Consider the following 18864-nt stretch of genomic DNA (forward strand, 5'->3'; position numbering starts at 1 on the left):
ATTAATTAACATCTGCTTTTATCTTTATTAATTCTTTTTCTCCTTCACACTCTATTTTATTTTTTTCATTCAAGATTTCTATTTTTATTCATCTATAAGCAAACAGTGGAATTACTGCAACATTCAGCAACTCCAGACCAGCTTTTCTTACCTCCATGAAGAATGATCAATTTAACAGACACAGATTTAAGGATTCCTGATAAGCTGTCAGCTGGCACTGCTGTGAATCTAGATGGTCATGCTCCAACAACAGCAAAGCCACTCTGTCTGCTGCTTTTTCCAAGAATATTCTTTAAAGGGACCAGAGCGAGATACTGACACCTATTGAGGCATCTGAGGTGTGCCATTTTGGGGTTTAGCCTCAGTGCCAGCATCTTGTTGTCGAGGTGAATGATAGCACCATAAAAACATACTGTGTACAATTCTGGACTCAGGATCACAAAGGCAGAGACAACCAATTTTTTTTTTTTTCTTAGCCTTCATTAAAGAAACTTTGACACTTTGCTCTATTACTGTAGAACTGGTCTTTTTTCCCCGCAATTTTTCTTCCTTTAAATTCTGGTTTGCTATTTTTATATTAACAATTTGATGAACCCATCACAGTCATCCAAAATATCTTCCAAATGGAGTTCAAATTTGATCAGAACATAAAACAAAGTGAGTGAGTGACTAGAATTATAAAGGACAGGCAGCAGGAAAAGTCACCTGAAACCACCATCTGACTGCTCAGGTCCTGGCTGTGCAAAGGGGAGCGGGAATAGGAGAAATCTACACGCAACACTGACCTGGGGAACATGGCTTGGGACCTCTAGGACAGTTCAGGTCCCCGAACTTCCCCCTACTTCCCAGACAGTTGCTTGTACAGTTTAGGCACTTAATCATCCTATTCAGCCTGGTAAGATGTACCGGCCACCAGGGCCCGGAGCTCATATTTTTCACAGAAGGACATCACCTTGAAATTGCCACAGTGGTCTCCAGATCAGTTGCTGAGGATGGACTCTTCAGACTTCAGCAACCAGTCCTGCTGGTAAACTAGCCAGACATAGCAGTGGAGGCCTCTGGTCTTCGGAGACCCTGAGCCCAGGTAATTGAAGAGGACCGTGCCTCTGCTGATGTAATTACCCTTCATGTTGACCACGAGGAAATAATACCATTCCCTATATTTGGGATTCTTTCTTCTGGGACCGCCTGAGTCTGTCAGGACCAAGGTGCAGAGTTTCTCCGAATCAAGAGCACCCCACAAAACGGTGGTGGGTCTGTTCTTAACCTGGGTGGACATCAGCACTTTGCCCAGCTCATGCATCTCTGCCCCAGCATAGGTGATGTGCAGCGGGTGCTGCAGCTGCTCATCCACTTCCTGCAGGCTCAAGGGCCAGACCACTTGTTGAGGTCCACTGGCATTGGGGGGCGAGTGGAGCGTGCAGCCAGGAGTGTCGAGGTAGGCCAGGCACAGGTGGCAGTGGTGACTCAAGGGGTCTCCGCCTTGTTTTATTTTATAGTTATCTTTTTAATACCATGAAAGCAGTTCTTGTTCATTTATTTTTATTATTTTTTACTGGTTAATAAAACTTTTAGATCCCAAGTCCAGTGTAACTACCACAGTAGTGAGGAGGTGGCCTCATAGGAACTGGGACTGGCAGAGGAAGCATTACCAATCCACGTACAGCAATGGAGTGGAAGAAATGAGAAGGGTAGACTGAGCCTTCTGTTTCCCTGGCCTTAGATATTCCTTTATTGTATCTATTTTAACGACTAAAGATAGTTCATCATGAGGCTGTATTACAATTTGTGACCACAATTCCCAAATATTGAACATTTATGTTCATTCACAGGTCAGTTTATGAAATATCTATCAGGCACAGGCCTTGCATGAGGAGCTGGGGATATGATAATGAGCAACGGACATATATTCTGTTCTTAGAATATTTTACTGATGAAAATCACGCAACAGGTAAGTCTTAGCAACATCTATTACTGCATCTTTAAAATAAATTCCTAGAATTAGCCTTGTTAGGTCAAAAGATGTGCACATTTTTGCAGCCTTGTTGCAGCCAATCAGCTGGTCTTCACATATTACAGTCATTAATGCTGAACAGTGCCCACCTTCTGAATGGTCACTATTAGATTTAAAAATATTCTTTGCCAGTTTAAGTGAAAGATTATGTCACACATTTGCTTTGATGTTCATTTACTGCCAGTATTTGTTGGCCATTCTATGATTTGTGAACCACTCACCCATGTCCTCTGATCATTTCTGTATTAGTGTTTTGTCTTTTATGTTTTGGCTTTCATTGTATACATATTAAGAATATCACACATATGTCTTTTTCTGATAATTGTGTTGCTAACATGAAATCCATATTTTGATAGTTTGCCTTTAGTTTACGACACTTTATGACACATAGATATTTTTTATTTTAAGTGTGTAAATCTGTAAATTCTATATTGATTTTGCCTTTATATTGATGTAGAGAAGGGGTTCTATATCCTAGTGATTAGGCAAAGATTTCTATTTTCCTCAGGCTATTTTTATTCTTCCATGCAAGACGTGGGCATTTTCAAGGGGCTTTGTCAAAAAGTGGGAGCAGAATACTCATTTGACAAATTTATTGAGTGCCGCTGTGTGCTGTGGACGTAATCCTTAGCTTTCCCAATGACAAGCCTAGAAGGTCTGGTCTGAACTTTGCCTGGTGTTCCTTAGAAATGGGGGTGCTGCTGGGGAAGGAAGGAAAGCCATGACATGGGACAAGATTCATTTGTGATCTGGCTTATTTCTAGGCATTTTTGGTTATGCAAATTAGGTGAATCTTTGATTTCAAGACCCTTGTGGATGCTGCTGAGAAATAACAAAGACTTTAGTCATTCATTTTTAATGTTTGGTAGAATTCTCCAGTGAAACCATCTGGTCCTGGACTTTTCTTTGTTGGAAGGTTTTTGATTATTGATTCAATTTCCTTACTTGTTATTGGTCTGTTCAGACTTTTCATTTCTTCATGGTTCAGTCTTGGTAGGTTGTTTTTTTCTAGAAATGTGTTCATTTCTTTTAGGTTATATACTTTGTGGAAATACAATTGTTCTTAGTATTCTCTTATGATCCTTTTTATTTCTGTGGCATCAGTTGTCATGTCCTTCCTGATTTTAGTTAGTTGAGTCATCTCTCTTTCTTTCTTAATTTAGCTAAGTGGTTGTCCATTTTGTTGATTTTTTTTTTTTTTAAACCCAATCTGGCTTCATTGATTTTATTTCTATTCTCTATTTTAATCATTTTTACTCTAATCTTTATTTCCTTTCTTCTGTTAGCTTTAGCTTTAGTTTGTTCTTTTTCTGCTTTCTTGAGATGTAAAGTTAGGCTGTTTATTTGAGATATTTCTTCTTTTTAATAGAAGACATTTATAGCTATCAACTTCCCTGTTAGCACTGCTATTGCTGTAGCCCATAAGTTTTGGTATGTTGTATTTTCATTTTCACTTGTCCGAACGTATTTTCTAATCCCATTGTGGCCTCTTTGACCTACTGGCTGTTCAAGAGTGTGTTATTTTATTTACACGTATTTGTGGAGTTTCCAATTTTCCTCGTGCTATTGATTTCTAGTTTCATTTCATTGTGATCAAAAAAAGATATTTTGTGTAATTTTAACCTTCTTGAATTTGTTAAGAGTTGTTTTGTGACCTTATATGTTGTCTTTCCTGGAAAATGTTTCCTGCATACTTGAGACGATTGTATATTCTGCTATTGTTGGGTAGAATGTTCTGTTTATGACTGTTAGGTCCAATTGGTCTAAAATGTTTCAGTCTTCTATCTCATTATTGATCTTCTGCTTAGTTATTCTCTCCATTTTTGAATGTGAAGTATGGCAATCTCCTACTATGACTGTATTTCTGTCTATCTCCCTTCAGTTCTGTCAGTTTGCTTTATATGTTTAGGAGCTCTCTGGTTTGGTATATAAATATTTTTTGTTATCACATATTTTTGAGAAATTGACCCTTTTACCATTATACGGTGTATTTCTTTGTCTCCTGTAACAGTTTTTGATTTGAAGTCTCTTTTGTCGGGTATTGGTGGAGCAATTCTTGTCGACTTTTGATTACCATTTGTATGAAATGTTTTTCTATCCTTTAACTTTAGCCTATTGTATTTTCAGATCTAAAGTGAGTTTCTTGTAGACAGCATATAATTGGATCCTGTTTTTGAATCCATTTGGCAAATATATATATGTATATATATATTTTTTGAGACAGGCTCTTGATCTGTTGCCCAGGCTGGAGTGCAGTGGTGAGACCATGGCTCACTGCAGCCCGATCCTCTCAGGCTCAAGCAATCTTCACACCTCAGCCTCCCCAGTAGCTGGGACTACAGGTATGCACCACCAGACCTGGGTAATTTTAAAAATTTTTTTATAGAGATGGGGGTCTCACTATGTTGCCAGGGCTGGTCTCGAACTCCTGGGCTCAAGCAATACTCCTGCCTTGGCCTCCCAAAGTGCTGATATTACAGGCATGAGCTACTGCACCCAGCCCAATCTACATCTTTTAAAGTTTAATTTGTTTAGATTTAAAGTAATTATTTAGAGGGAAGGACTTGGTATTGATTTTTTAGTTGTTTTATGGATCTTGTAACTTTTTTGTTCCTCCTTTCCTCTCTTAGTGACTCCCTTTGTGTTTTATTTGTTTTTCACAGAAGACATAAAGTTGAAAAGGTTTTACAACCAATTTAACACAGACACTGGCCAATAATAATAGACCCTGGTTGTTCACCATCATACTATTGTACTGATGTGCTCTTTTGAAAAAAATGACTAAATGTTGCGTTAATTTGTATTTCTTTGATTACTTCTAAGATTGAGTATCATTTTATTTCCTTCCTTCTTTCTCTCCTTTTTTCCTATTTCTGAAAATTGCCTTTTCATATTCTATGCTCCTTTGGTGTTGATTGTCCTTTTATTGATTTGAAACACTTTTTGTAAATTAACAATATTTACTTTGTCACATTTTGCAAATATTTTTCCTAATTTGAAATTATCTTTTACTTTTGTTTATGGCATATGAAAGATATACACAAATTTAACATTATACATATTTAACATATGGGCATTTTAAAACATCATATAATCAAATCTATTCCTCTTTTCTTTATGGTTTCTGCCTCTAGTACTGTGTCATCTAGTGCTAGAATTACTTGTCAAGATTCACATTTTCTTTTAAAACTATACTGCCAAGTATTACTTGCACTTTATTCTGTCCATAATAGTTTCAATGTTCAATCCAGTGAATGTTCTATATCTTTTGAGATGAGCTATTTATTTATTTATTTAGACATAGTCTTACTCTCTTACTCAGGCGGGAGTGCAATGATGGGATCTCAGCTCACTGCACCCTCTGCCTCCGGGGTTCAAGTAATTCTCCTGCCTCAGCCTCCCAAGTAGCTGGGACTACATTTCACCACACTCAGATAATTTTTGTAATTTTAGTAGAGACGGGGTTTCATCATATTGGTCAGGCTGGTCTCAAACTCCTGACCTCAGGTGATCCACCTGCCTCGGCCTCCCAAAGTCCTGGAATTATAGGTGTAAGCCACTGCGCCCAGTCAAGCTCTTCATTTTTAATTAGCTTTTGATTGATCAAGACATATGTTCAAGTAAAATTTTCCTTTAGGTTTTATTGTCTATTTTTGAACCATTGTACTTCTGACAGTGTCTTTCTGTTGTTTTCTCATCTGAATAAAACCTGAATAAGAGCTCTTGATTCATAGGCTTTTTCAGCAATGTTTTCTATAGGTATTTCTCTATTGGCTTTTAAAGTTGCAAAAACTATTAGAAATTTTTGAATTTTCTTTTATTTGAATTTTTTTCTTTTTTGAATAATTTGTATTCTTTATTGTCCACCCAACCCCTGCAAAGGGGATTTTTTTTTTAAAAGAGAATATTTGTATCTTGCCTGGATGCTTATAAGATATTCCTTTCATCTTGAAATAAAAAAAATTGTACATAGTTGTCTGTAAATATAAGTACTCCAAATTTTCATTTAGGTATTTTTACAGCTCAGGAAAGTTTTCTGTTTAACTGTATCATTGTATATACTGCATGTGTTTTCTTCAGAATATTAATTACTCATAGGTTAAATCTGCCATTTTCTTCCTCCATATCTATTATCTTTTTTTCTCATGTTTTAAAATTATTTGTCCCTATTTAATTGTTTACATATGTTGCTTCTGGGAAAGTTTCTTAAATGACCAATGTTTAAGCTTTCCATTTATTTTTAGTATATTTGTTTTGCTATATTGATTTTTTTTTTTACTGGTACATTGCATATTTTATTCCTGGTATTGCACCTTTAATTTCCTCACCATTTTGCCTATAACTTCTTTATTTTCTTTCTTAGTTCAGCTATTTTTCAGGCTCACTGGAATCTTGTTCTGTACCACTTTACCTTCCCTTCTTATCTCTGCATTAAAAAGCCTATCTATGGTTCAGTTTTATGGTTACCACAAAGCAGTTGCTTTCTAAAATTTCCCCCCTTTTTGGTAATAAAACAATGTTGAAAAATATACCTCCCTGCCTTTTCAATACCATGAACTTACTTCTTATAAACTGTGAAATATTTTTAGAGATCCCCTTTTTACTGTTGTTTACAACCTTGAACAAGTCAAAATCTATTCAGGCTAGACATTTGCCCACAGCAGGCTGTAAACACTCTCTTGATTTCTAGCATGGTCTCTCTGGTTACTGTTAGTATTTATGCTGGCTGATGTAAAATTTCATCATTAACACTTTGTGGTTGCATTATTTTTCACTATCTTTTTGGGTGTCAGGATGAGGAATCCAGGAAGCACGGTCTGTCTGTTGTCTGTTCAGCCTTCAGGTTGGAAGGAATAACACCATAACCTGTGTCTCCCTTGTCATGATGAGCCAAAGTGATCTATAAAAGGAAACTCACTCCTATGAGCTAGCACCTCCAGGAAATTTGTGGTGTCCAATAAGCAAGGTCTAGGGAAGCAGCCTCTGCTTAGCTTTTGCTCCTCAGTGGTGAAAATTGGAGTAGGTTTTTGGAATAAGACCACCTTGCTACTTGGCTTTATTCTGACAACTGAGCTCCAGTCTCTTTCTAGATAATCCCAACCCTAATGGCTTACATCTAGTCTTTGGAGCTTTTTCAGTTCTGCATTTTTATTTCCTTACCAGTCTTCCTTTAATATTATGGCTGCATTGCTTACTCTTTCATGCCTACAGCATTGATTCACAGTACAAGAATTTGAAGATCTTTCAAATTATTCAGTGATGGATCACCTAAAATTTTAAGGTATTTGCCTGTTTGCTGAAGATTCCTTCCAGCAATTTAAAACTTTGTTCATCCCCAAAGGCCTCTGGGTCACTTTGGCCTTACAAATCTGACATTTGAAATAGATGTAGTGTGGTTTGTGAGATGGCTCTGCCTTAACCCAGCAGCATGCAGCTCCAGGGGCCCTACCACTATGCTCATTTTTCTAGAAAAAGAAAAGAAATAACCTACTCTATTTGGAAACCTTGAGACCATTTTGAGGTTTGGCAATAAAAGTGATTTGCCAGTGTATTGTAGGTGGCCAGCGAGGGACCGGGGTTGGAACCCAGGCAGTCTTCCCGACCCCTAGCTCTCATCTCCCCACTGCACTGTCCCCACTTGTGCATTTCAACATGGAGTTGGGTTCAAAATTATTGCACCATTTTGCCATCTCTTGTTTTCTGGTAATCCCAAATGCTGGGGGATTCCAGGGCCAAGGACCAGGAGTTAAAAGTAGTAAAGGAAGTATCCCAAGAAAAGGGCCTTGTAGTCCCCATTGTACCAATGTTGGTCACCCAGCACTAGCAGTGGGCAAACGCCCATACAGAATGTTGTCACTGAGAAAACATGGCATGCAAACCTGGCTGGAACTGAGAGTGCAGGAGGCCACTCTGCTTCCACGTGGTTGCTCCAATCCACCCTCCCATCAGCAGGGAATGAGAGCCCAGATGGTTGTTCTACATTCTCATCAGCATTTGCTGTTGCTATTTTAGCTGCCCAGTGGCTGTGATATGGAATCGAATGTCACTGATTTGCAGTTCCCTGATGCTAAGTACACTTTCACGTGTGGATTGACTATCTGGATCTCTCCTTTTGTGAAATATCTTTTCAAGTCTTTTGTCAATTTTTAACTTAGCAATCTATCTTTTTCTTGTTGTAGGGGTTCCTCATGTTTTCTGGTCCTGAGTCCTTTATTGAACAAAAAGCAACTTTTCTGTGAATCATGGTTTTACTCTTAACGGTGTCTTTTGAAGTTCATTTTAATAAAGTTCAATGTTTTCCTCTTTCTTTTCCGTTTAGTGTTTGACGGAATTTTGATATTATTATAACCAGGCAAACATATACAGCCAGATCTCCTCGTGCATTATCCTCTGCCCCAGGGGGCTCCCAAGGGGACTAGATGCGGAGAAAGGGAGCAAACTGGAACCCCGAGTTCCCTGATTAATAAATAGGGACCTGCGTGAATCCTTACCATAGCAGGGGGCGAGGCAATGGAAGCCCAGGAAGGGAGATAAGACATCCCTGCCTGGAGGCCCAGACAGCAAGCAAGAATGGAAGCTCAGGCACGGGTCGGGGGTCCTGCCCGCCACGGTCAAGGGCTGACCAAGTCTCACCCTCAAGTCAAGCAAGTAGGCCACTCCCAGTGCGGGGGTGGGGGTCCAGAAAGGTCCCTGAAGAGTTCTCTGCTGTCCTTCCCTTCTGGTGACCGCACCTGCGTCCATAAGGGGAGTGGCTGTCCTTCAGAAGAGAGGACAGCAGCGCCCAGTGCCCCTCCTCGCCTCTGCGTGGCTGCTCTCCGTGTCCTTCCCTTCTGTGCCTGGCTGGAATCACGAACGTGGACGGCCCTCTGCTTCCTTGGCTTCAGACTGCAACAGGACTTCTCCCCAAAGTGCTGGGAAATGGCAGTTCCACTCCCGGGCACGTCTACACTCAAGAAAAACGTGTGTGCACGTTCACCAAAAACACACAGGAAACCGCCCACAGCAACCTTATCCCTTCTAGCCCGGACGAGTGCCCATCCACAGCAGAAGGTGCGGATAAAGCGGGGCTCACCCCCGCAGTGACCCGGACGGGGCAGCGAGAGCACACTGCTTGGACGACGCACAGCGGCCGCGTGCACGACGCGAGGCTCGCGGACCGCGGAGTGATCCTCTCTCCCCAAAGCGGCGCCCTGGCCTCAGGCGCCAGGCCCACCTGGGCCCCGGCAGCGCGCGACGCGCGGTCTGTCCGCCTGGGGATGGCTGCTCTCGCGAGTCCAGTAAAGCTCAGCAAGCTGTAGGTCGGGGCACATCAGGACGAGCACCACAAGCCAAAAAGTTAAAAGAGGTCTGTGCCGGGGAAGCGCGCGGGCGGGAGACCGAGACTCTCGAAGCGCCTCCTCCCTTCGCCGAGTCCGCGGGGCAGGGGCAGAATCCTCGCATCGCCCCCGGGGGTCCCTCGCGGCCGCCGGGCTCCGGGAGGAGGGGCCGCTTCTGTGGAGACGGCCCTTCTGAGCTCCGGCACAGCCCTCTGGCTGCGGCCCAGGGCCCTGGCCGTCGGGCGGCGCTTTCCGAGGGCGCAGGGCGGACGGGGAGGCCGCGGAGGGCACGCGGAGGGCGGGGAGAAGAGATGCCGGACCCCTGCGTTTCGTTCGCAGCGGGACAAAGCTCCCTGTCCTCCCCCTTCCTGGGGGCGCCGCTGCCGTGAGAAGCAGAGGCGGCGCCCTCCCAAGGGCGACCCCTGCATCCCCCATAGGGCGCCCGGGCCCGAAGCCGGGGTCACAGCGGGGTTAGGAGCTTTCCATTCAGGCTGTGATAGCCAGAGGCTCGGCGTGGTCTCGCTCTCTTCTCAATTAATTTATTTTAGGGGGACAGGCAATACATGTACATGGTTCAAACACAAAAACGATGAAAAAGTTTGCTTTGAAATACTTGCTTCCCCCCAGCCATATCGACCCTGTTCTGCGCCCCCTAAAGGCATCTTCTGCTCTTTGTCTGCCACAGGCTTACGCCAAATGCCAGCAGGAGAATGCCCCAGGGCCACTCCGTGGCTTTGTCACAGCAACCCGAGCCTAGGCTGCCCTTGTTCTGTACCCCTCCCGGCCTCCCTCCTTCCTTCCATCCTTCCTTCCCTTCCTCCCACCTTCTCACTTTCCCTCCCTCCTCGCCTCCTTCCCTTCTTTCCTTCTTCCTTCCCTCCTCCTTTCCTCCCTTCCTCCCTTCCTTCCTTTCCTCTTTCCTTTCTTCCTCCCTCCCTCCTTACTTCCTTCCTCCCTTCCTCCTTCCCTCTTTCCTTCTTTCTTCCTTCCCTCCTCCCATCCCCCCTCCCTTCCCTCCTCCCTTCCTCCCTCCTTCTTCCCTTCTTCCTTCTTTCTTCCTTACCTCTTCCCTTCCTTCTCTCCCTCCCTCCTTCTTTCCTTCTTCCCTCCCTCCCCCTCTCCTTCTTTCTTCCTTTCCTCCATCCCTCTTTCCTCCCTTCCTCCTTCCTTTTTTCCTTTCTTCTTCCTTCCCTCCTCCCATCCTCCCTTCCTTCCTCCCTTCCTCTCTTCATTCTTTTTCCTTCCTTCCTTCTTTCCTCTCCTCTTCCTTCCCTCTTTTCTTCTTTCCCTTCTCCCATCCTCCCTCCCTCCTCCTTCCTTCCTTCTTCCTCCCCTCCTCTCTTCCTCCCTTCCTTCCTTTCTTCCTTCCTCTCCCTCTCTCCCTCCCTCTCTCCCTCCCTCCCTCCCATCCTTTGTTCCTTCCTTTCTTCTTTCCTTCCTTCCTACCTCTCTCCTCCCTCCCTTCTTCCTTCCTTCCTTTCTTCTTTCCTCCCTCCCTCCCTTCCTTCCTTTTCCTCCCTCCCTTCCTCCCTTTTCCTCCCTCCCTTCCTCCCTCTCCTCCTCCCTCCCTCTCCTCCTCCCTCCCTCCTTCCCTCCTCTCTCCTTCCCTCCCTTCTTTATTTCCCTCCTCCCTCCCTCCCTCTCTTTCACTCCTTCTTTCCTCCTTCCCTCTTTTCTTCCTTCTTCTTTCCCTCCCCCCATCCTCAGAGTGACTAACAGATTCAAAGACTCTTAGGCAGTGAGGCCCATAGGCCTACAGGGTGTGGGAGCCCCCAGCAGTGTGCTGTGGGAGCTGGGTCAGGTGCAGAGGCCCAGGCCAGGTATAAATAGGAGCAGGCTGGAGGGTCATAGCAAGGGATCCCACATACTGAGCTGCCAGCCTGCAGCCTCTGGGACCGAATGTGAGGCCTGTGGGGGTGGAGGACCTGTGTGTGAGGCCTTCGACTTCACCTGTGTGAGAAATGAGTATCTCTGCCAGTGGGTGAGCCCTGTGTCCCACCCAGGCATGAAGCCCACTTTCTAATCTGCACGTGAACGTCAGGTCCCAGATCCGTGATGGAAGCTGCTTATGACACCTTATTCCTGTCAGCATCCATCTGTCAAGCACTGTGGGAGGCTGTGAGTTATTCCCAAGTCATCCCCTAGAGGCAAAGCCTCTCGGCCCTGGTGGCTTAGTCTCCACCTTGGACTATGAGCGATGTGGCAGGTGTGGCAGCTCCAGGCGCCATCCGGTGGCTGCACTGTTGCTTTTTCTCTCCTGTTGCTCATGTTCCAGCCTGGCATGTGCGGTAGGGGCTGCTGCATCAGCCTTGATTCTGGAATGAAGCTGACATGGAACAGAGACCCAGCAATGCGGAGAGAGGCATAAATACATGAGAGAAAGAAAACTTTGTTGTTTGAAGTCCCTAGGACGTGGGGTCATTTGATTTTCAGGATGACAGCTTAAGGTGGCCCATACAAGCTCCTGCTCCGGTCAGGCATAAAACATAGAGCAGGGAACGGGACAGACGTGGTCTCTGCCCTCGTGGAAATGTGAGCACCTGGGGAATGGCCGTGCCCCATGACAGAGAAGCCCGGGTAAAACATGGTTAGGGCAAAGGTCTGGAGTTCTGTCTTCAGCATGCTAAGCCGAGGCATCCAAAAGCTAGCAAAAGGGAATTGCCAAGTGTGTTGTCAGGTGCACACATCTGCAGCTCAGGAGAGAGGCTTGGTGTGTAAATCTGGGCATTCATTGGAACGTGGATTGCCAGTGAGGAGCTAGGCACTGTGAGGAAAGAGGTAGCTCACACCCCTCAACCTCCACCACACCACAATTTGGCCATTTGTCCTTTCCTGAAAAACATGAATCTTTTGAAAATCTGCAGTCTCATAAGGGAAGAAGGAACCTGTGGGAGGAGCCTTGCTGTCATGTGTGAAATTTGGCCTGTTTTTTAAATTATGAAATAGAAACTCCTGATAATGGAAGGACTTGGGGACATTGGGGTTGGAGGTATTTGAGTTTGTATCCCAGCCCCCTTAAAGTAGTGTTTCCAAAATTGTGTATACACATCATTGCTAGTATCCAAGTTGATTTTAGGGGACATATGAAATCTGTTATTTTATGGTTGTGCAATTTTGTTCAGTTACCTTTTGTTTATGGCATGTGATACTGGTTTTCCATCTTCAGTGATGATATGCACAAGTTAAAGAAACATATTTAAACAAAGGCAATAATTTGATTTAAGGTTTTCATAACTGCACACATAGTGTATAAATATGCCATGAAAACTGAGTGACTCAAGTGTGAGAAGCACTTCCTTAAAGGTAAATTCTGATGCCTGCATGCAACAGATGACACGGCAGGCACAGTGTGATTTAGTGGCCTGCCCAAGGGCCCTGGCTGCTCCGTGGTGCCCCTGGGATGCAGAGCCAAGCCTGGGAAGATGGTCCATGCCCTCTGAGGCCAGCAGGAAGGGTTTGCCCAGTGAGACAGCCATTTGGCTGGGCCTGGAGCCCAGGGCTTCCCAGTGGAGGCTACTGCTCAGCCCTCCTGTCCCACATCTTGGAGGGGACCCCTCCTGGGGGCAGGATGCTCCTTCACATTCATCCTCCCTTCTCATTTCCCAACGTGGCCAGCAAGTGCTTTGATCTCTCTTGGAAATGTCTCTGGCCTTCTGACTGTAGGAATGAAAAATGGCCACACTGTGGCCTGGTGGGGGTGGGGTTTGGCTGTTAAAAAATCAGTCTTCCAAGTGGGAAAATATTTAATGGGAATTTTGACAAACAGTTGGAGAAGGATTAGAATAAAAATGAAGAGATTTATGGAAATGAAACTATGGCCAAAAAGTTCAAATTGTTTTTTTGTCAACATGCCGAATGACAGATTTCATCACTAGACCTCACCAAGGCTTTCTGAAAGTTGAATACCCATAGATCTTCCATGGTCTGGCTCACACCCTGCACCAGGAACAGGATGGGCAGGGGAGGATGTGACCCATCAGAGAAAGTTTCAGTTTGTGAACAAAACCTGTCATGTCCAGGAGGCCCGGAGACCTTGTGGCTCTTGTCACATGATGAAGGGGTTGAAGAAATTCATCTACACACTGTGGAACCTGGACTTAGCCCTGGACCACAACTTTCCCTCTGTCATTTATTGGCTGTGACACTGGGCAATTGATTTATCTTTCAAGCCTCAGTTTTCCCACTTGCAGAATGGGCGCAGGAACCCCCTCTCTCATGGGTTTGTCGTGTGAAGGCAATGAGGTGTTTCTCACATACAGCTGTGAATACCGTGAGAACACGTGCTGCTCCCTATGTTCCCAGGAGCCTCGACACCTTCTGCATGGGCAGTTCTTCCATTGCAAGCAATAGAAACTGTGTCTGGTTGACTGAAGTCAGAATTGAAGAGGATGTGGGTAGCTCTCAGAATCAAAGAAAAAGTGAAAAATCAACCCATAAGAGCCAGCGTGCAGACAGTCCCCTCTCAGGAACTGAGGGACACTCCTCAGGGAGCCGTGGCAGTGGCACAGCAGGTCAGCTGTTTCTGTCTTGGCATGGCTCTGCTAAGACTTAGCCTTCTGGGGGAACCAGAGTCTGATTGGCTTGGCCCATGTCCCAGCTCCTCACTCAGGAAATGCCTCAATTGATCGTCACACCAGGACTGCATGCAATGTAGACTTGTGCTCTAGAGCCAAATCAGCAAGTGCCATCAGAAGGACCGGGCATGGAGAATGAAAACAAACCACCATCGCTAACAAAAAAAATGGGGGGACCAACCATACATTCTTTCCACGGAATGTTGGATCCCATCTTTTCATTTGTGTGATCCATCCTCGCCATTCTTTCTTCCAGTCGCAGCCACTCTTTAAGGATCGCTGAGGACCATCCACCTACTGAACAGCAATCACAGCATCAAAGTGTGTTAACGTCTGCTGTGAGCACCAATCTTCACACTCTCCAAAGTGCTTTGTGATTGCAGTTCCTTTCATATCCACCCTTGTTGGTTTTTCACACGTATCAAGGAGCTGTCAAGGCAAGGGATCCCCCATTTCTAGGGCTCTACAGAGGTTCGGATGAGAGAAGAGGGAGGAAGTGAGTGATCTAAGCTCATAAGCCTTGTACGTAATGGAGCTAGGGTTTTGCTTAGTAATTTTAGAAATTTTTCTAATTCTTTTGAGACTTCTGCAGATCAAAATCATTGTATTTAAAAATAATATTCTCTTCTTTCTTAATAACTATGTATTCTATTTTGTTTTCATTTTATTGGACTACTCAAAAATCATACAATAAAAAAAACAACACCTGATACTTCTACTTATTTCCTGGACTTGGTGAGCATGTTTCTCAGGTTCTGCTGTAAAGCACGATGTGTAAAGTATGTAAATGGTGTTTGGCATACAGTAAGTGCTACATAGGTGTTAATATTTTCATCACTCTATAGTTCTGAGCTCATCTGCCTAACAAGCACAGTCTGCCCCCACTATCCCTCCTATGCCCTAGTTGTGACTGTAGCTGAAGAGGGCCTTGGTTCGGTTTGCTTCCATCATGTATGCACTCAGTGGAAACTCAGTAGGTGTTTATTAACTTAAAATGCATGCCCAAATGAATGAATCAGTCCAAGAAGTTCTAGTGACCCTTACCTGGGACATGCTGGCCTCATGGCCGAGGAAAAGGAGCTTGCAGCACCAGGTAATGGTTTTTAAAGCTTGGTATAGATAATCTCCAAAGACAGTGACCATCAGTTCCTTTTCTCCCTATATGTGCTGGATGATTCTTACACCAATTAGTGGAATCTTGCCTTTGCCTTACTAACAAAGTCTGGACAAACCTTAGTGACTTGCTTAACCAATGGATTGTGATAGAAGTAACATTCTAGGACTTCTGAGGCTGGGCTTATAAGACGCCTTGTAGCTTCCACCTAGATTTCTTGATAACATTCCCTCCTGGAATCTGGCTGTCAGGCTGTGAGAATCCCGAGCCATGTGGATATGCCATATGTAAGTGCTCCAGTGAAGAGCCCCTACTGTTGCTCCAGGTAACAATCAGAATCCACTGCCCACTGTGTGACTGGGCCATTTCAGACGTCCAGCCCAGCTGAGCCTTCAGGTGGGGCGCAGCCGCAGCCAGCATCTGACTACGACCACATAAGAAACCTAAGAAAGAACTACTGCACCCAGTCCACAGGGCCATTAGATCATAATGAACCATTATTTTCAGCCACTCTGTATTGGTATGGTTTTAAAAGCAGTACTAGATACCCAGAGAGCTTCTGCTTAGAAGGCACACATCACTTCCCTGCACAGAATCCAGCACTGAACTCCCAATTTATTGGTCAAGAAGTGATGTCCACAGGGCAGAAAAATATGGTTGTTCTTCAAAGAGGTAGCAAGTATTTAGGAATAATAGTAAGAGAATAAAGTGGCTGGATATAAAATAAACACAGTGGTAAGTTGCATTTATATATACTTGCAATAACCCTTTACAAAATAAAGTGAACAAAGATCTCTTTTACAATTGTGATAACAATAAAATACCTAGAAACAACATTAATGCCTGGATACATCTAGTTCCTATTACAATCCCCCAGGGAGACTGTGAGAAGTTTTGTAATGAGCTCATTAGCAGAGATTGCATATTGGGAAATTTCCAGCAAAGTTGCAAATAGGCATACTGTTTCTGCCAAATGACTAAAAATGTTCTTTTGAACTGCTAAAACTTTCCCGTGTATGTGCTGAGGTAGGGATAAAATGGCAAAGTAGGATAGCTGGTCTGATTGGACTCCAATTGAAACATTCTCTCAAGTATGTGCTAAAGCAAAAAGCATGAAGTCAGCTTCAAGTAAACGAGTTGTCAGGCTTGTGCCTCAGCTGCCATGAAAGCAGCTGGCAGAGGCAGCCCTGCTGAGCACTGAGCTTTGCACACCCTGGGTGTCCAGCATAGATCTGGGTATGACCTCCAGGAGGAGGCAGGCAGCCTTCAGGGCTGCAAGTTCCTGTTACAAGCTTAGCAAGGGTCTCTGACCATCACTTCCTCTGGAAATGTATTCTTTAATAAACCATTGCATTCATTAGTGAAATTGAATAAACATCCCAGGATTCTCAGTCTTTGGGAGTGAGGGTCAAACTAAAGTCACAAATTGTCTTACTAGGGAAAAATGCCACTGTACATAGTACACACAAATGATTACATACTGCTTCTAATAGTTACTGACCCTATGAACCTTGTCCACAAGCCCCAAGTTGAGAAAAGCTTATATTTTAGAGGTTAGAGTTCTGAATGACAAGGGGAGGGAAGGGATAGGGAGATGACACAATCCCTCCCCCAGATGAACCCTTCCTGCAGGTGTGTCCATCTCCTAGGTGCGCCCACTCCCCAGGTGCACTCTTTCCCCAGGTGCACCCTTCCCCCAGGTGTACCCTTCCCCCAGGTGCACCCACTCCCCAGGTGTGCCTTTCCTTGAGGTACACCCTTCTCCCAGGTATACTCACTCCCCAGGTGCACCCACTTCCTAGGTGCATCCTTCTCCTAGGTACACACTTCTCCCAGCTGTACCCTTTCTAGGTGTGCCTTTCCCTCAGGTGCACCTTCAGGTACACGCTTCCCCCAGGTGCACCCACATCCCAGGAACACCCTTTCTCCAGGTGCACCCACTCCCTAGGTACACCTTTCCTCCAGATGTACCTTTCACCCAGGTGTGCCCTTCCCACCAGATGCTCCTCGCCCTGGTGTGCCCTTCTCCTGGCTGCACTTGACTCCCTTTCCTTCAGTAGGGTTCTGCTCAGTTATCACTCTATCATGAAGCTTCCCTCACCACTCTGTTTAAAATGCAACCTCCCTCAACTCTCCCTCCCCTCTCCCCTACTTTATTTTTCTCCATCTCATATAGTTGATAATTCTCGTGTTTATTTTGCTTATTGTTCATTCCCAGTCATGTAAGTCCTATGTGGTGTTTTTTTGAAATTTTGTTCTTTGCTATATCTCAGTGTCTAGGACAGTGTCCAACACACTCTAGGTGCTCAGTACACATTTATCAAGAGAATTAATGGACTGGACACACCCATCCCTTCCCTGACTCTGAACTTCTAGAGAACAGGGACGCTGCCTTTTCATTCTGGACAATACATAACAAGTGCTTGTTTAAATGTTGGTGGAACTCAGTGGCCCGCCCATTGTAGCATGAAGAACCAATAATTTCATGAAGCTTCAGCAAAACACCCTTATAGAGAAAGCTCTCCCAGGTGTATGCCTGATGTACCAATTGCAAACCTCATAAATAAGCATCTCATTAGAAGGTGATTGATATGGTTTGGATTTGGGTCCCTGCCCAAATCCTACCTCAAATTGTAATCCTTAATGTTGTAGGAAACGCCTGGTTGGGGGGTGTTTGGATCATGTGGGAAGATTTCCCCCTTGCTGCTCTTGGTACAGTGAGTTATCATGATATCTGGTTGTTTAAAAGTGTGTGGCACCTCCCACTACTCTCTCCTCTTCCTCCTTCTCTGGCCATGTGAGATGTGCCTGCTGCTTCCCCTTTGCCTTCCACCATGATTGAAAGTTTCCTGAGGCCTCCCCAACTATGCTTCCTGTACGACCTATGGAACCATGAGCCAATTAAACCTCTTTTCTTATAGGTCAGTCACCCAGTCTCAGGTAGTTCTTTATATAATGCAGGAACGGACTAATGCAGTGACTTCATTGGGATTTATGCAGTCTTATTAGTAATGAAATTTCACAAGTCCACAGTGTCAGTGCCATGGGAAACCTAAGAATCTCAAAAGTCAGGGGCAGCTCTTTGTCTGTCCTGAACCCTCAGCACAGAGAATCAGTGTTGTAATTGAACTCACTGGAGCAACCCTATAAATGGAGAGATGTGCTCCTGTGAGTCTAACCAGACCTGCACTTGACAGGGAGGACCCACACCGCCCAGGGACAGGTGCCCATGTTCTTGTTTCCTGTAGAACTTTGCAAGCATGATACCCATCTCCAGCATGAGCCATCAGGGCCTTAGCCTGGACCTAAAACCAGAGCCGGCAACCCCCGTGTCTGCCTCTTTCCCTTCCTCAGTCTATATCCCTGCTTCCTTGGCCAGCAGGGCCTGCTAGGGAGGCTGTCCTACCCCATCTGGCCTGACCTTTGGGGCCTGAGAGGGTAGGTCCAGCCTAGGTGTGTGTGTGGAGGTGGGGTAGGCAGCAGCCGACTACCTTAGAAGCCAGTTCTCTGTACACAGACCCCTGCTCCCTGAAGTTGGCAGAGGGATATCCAAGGATGTGTATGTTTGTCTATTCATTAGCACACTGAGCCCTGCCTTCTGCAGACACGCTGGCAGTGCTGGGTGTACAAGGGTGAGACAATAGACCTCCCCTCTGCACCTGAAGAGGGCCTGCCGCACGCATCCAACAAGAGTGGAAATACCAAACGTGTTAATAAATGCTTCTAAACAATACACTTGCACAGCTATTGCCCAATAAGTAATTTCCGATATGGTCTGCAAAGCGAGTGTCAGAGCAGATGAAGACTTACTATTTGTGCCAGCCCCCCTCTCTGCATTTTCCCTTT

The 18864-nt window shown here is 44.8% G+C and overlaps 1 pseudogene; it reads right to left on the minus strand.

Annotated features, from left to right (window-relative positions):
• Window positions 1-838: 838 nt before the first annotated feature.
• Window positions 839-1401, minus strand: LOC108294198 (annotated as a pseudogene).
• Between the last annotated feature and the right edge of the window lie 17463 nt (window positions 1402-18864).

Source organism: Cebus imitator, unplaced genomic scaffold (assembly GCF_001604975.1).
Source record: "Cebus imitator isolate Cc_AM_T3 unplaced genomic scaffold, Cebus_imitator-1.0 Scaffold568, whole genome shotgun sequence".
In the NCBI taxonomy this organism is placed as follows: domain Eukaryota; kingdom Metazoa; phylum Chordata; class Mammalia; order Primates; family Cebidae; genus Cebus; species Cebus imitator.